Here is a 2,222-nt window from a genome sequence, read left to right as displayed (position 1 = left end):
TATTCCTAAGGCATTTCCCCCAGTTAAATGCAATGTAATGGCATTCCATTTATAACAGCTCATTTTAGTAATATTTCTATAAAGTAGACACTATTGAAACTGTAAGCATTCCCAGATTTTGTGTTTTTAAAAGTGGGCAGTGGGGGAAATGGAATTACCTTACAAAATATTTATTACACAGTTATCTGAAAGTTCCCATTTTAGTAGGATTTAAATCTGTTTGGAAGCCGTCAACAATTTCTGCAGCTCATGGATATATAAGTTATTTTAAACTTTATTTTCATACGCACAACATTTGTTGTGCCTTTGGAAGAGTGATTATTCAGATACATAAAATTACTTAGTACATTGTCATTTTCAGAGTGATTAATAACATTCTGAAAGTGCATTTTGTTTTTCTTAGCGCTATTTATTGCTCTTTGAAACAATTCTGATCTGTTGGGAAAGATTTCATATATTTTTCAGTGCATACATAGAACACATCTGTTACTGTGCCAGCTTGTTTGCTTCAAGAAAGAGCCATTCTTTATTCAAAAAATGTACAAGTAGACCTGTTTCCTAAATTAGGATACACAATCAAATGGATGAGATGTTATTTACTCTATTTATATAAAAATATTTCTGTATCACCTCCCGTTCCACAAGGGCTCCCAAGTTGAGGAACAAATAAATACCAATTAAAATATTTTAAAAACACATTAAAATACTCTCAGGTAGTCTGTGGCAATAAGCTATTATTATTATTATTATTATTATTATTATTATTATTATTATTAGAAAACAAAGCAGAGCTGGCAGTATTAATTATAGCCAGTTACAATCACTGTGGTTCCTGCAACAAAAGAAATAGGGAACATCATATCATCCTTTAGTGTTTCGATTGCTGACCAGGGCTATTGTTATTAAGTACTTATACCCTGCCCTTTTGCAAAAAAAAAATTGAACTTAAGGTGGTTTACAAATTAAAATGAGTACAATATCATTTAAGATGTATAAATGATCACTATTAACAGGTATTAAAACAATTTCAAACATAACAATTAAAAATAGTAAAAAGCAATTTAAAAACTATTTTGGTAGTAACACTCCAAAATGTTTGCAGGGGCAGAAGTTGCAAGTTCCTGCACTAAATCTTTCAGCGCATGCTGTGACTCCCATCATACCTCAGTAATATAAATATGAAAAATTATTTTTAATATTGGCCCTTTTAACAATGCAACTATTGCATCTATGTTTTCACCTTCAAGTTACCTGTCAATCTATGGCAACCTCATTTATTTTATAGAGTTTTCATAGGCCATTTCCTTCCACTGAAATTTAGCCTTCAGCACCTGCTATTCATTGGCGGTCTCCCATTGAAGTACTTAACCAGGGCTGACGCTTTCAAGATCAGACAGGATCTGGTGTCTTCAGGGTATTTAGCCAACAACAACTATTAATGATATAAAATTAATAATGTACTATATGATTAATGATAGCAAAGATTGGTAATTGTAAAATATCTGCAGAAAAAAATAGTCACAAATGAGATTTCATTATCAACCAATTAATCTTCCTGACAGGCAAAGACATTTTTAAGCAGGCTATTAATGGTTGAGCAGGGAAATTTCTTACTTAGATGTGTGCCTTATTTGTTTTTAAATTTTGTACTGCTTTTAAATGATTTTATAGTTCTAATATGGGGATTTTTAATTATTTATTTTTTATTGTAAACGTTTTTGATTTGCTATTTTTTGAAGTTGCTTTCGAGGAGAAAAAGAGAGACCAAAATCTGAACTCTTAATGGAAGATTGCTGGTTAACCATCACATCTTTGGAAACTCAGCTAGTAAAGTGAGACAAGCTAAATGCTAATTGTTTCAGAACAATTGTTTCAGAAGCTCCTGCATTCTGTAATTGTTTCGAATGTACTGCGTTCTGTACGACAAGAGAACTGGCTGCACAGCATTTTCTTTTTATAGGACTAGAATGTTTTTGTGTGACTTAGGGCCAGAGCAGATGGGCAGGAAAAAGCGGCTCAATCCTGCTTTTTCCAAAAGCAAGTCGAAACTCTGCTGCCTGCATGGCCCACTCCCAAGGCGGCCCGAATACGCACAGACTGACTGCACAGTGCATCATCAAGCCGCACCACTGGGTATATTTTTAATACCTCCCCACCATACATGCACATTGTCACACAAACACACCACCTGTGACCTTCAAGTACCCCCCACGTCCACCCAG

This window comes from Sceloporus occidentalis, unplaced genomic scaffold (genome assembly GCF_023333645.1).
Source record: "Sceloporus occidentalis isolate IW3139 unplaced genomic scaffold, rSceOcc1.0.p SCAF_3, whole genome shotgun sequence".
NCBI classification, from domain to species: domain Eukaryota; kingdom Metazoa; phylum Chordata; class Lepidosauria; order Squamata; family Phrynosomatidae; genus Sceloporus; species Sceloporus occidentalis.
Note: the sequence above shows the minus strand (reverse complement) of the source record.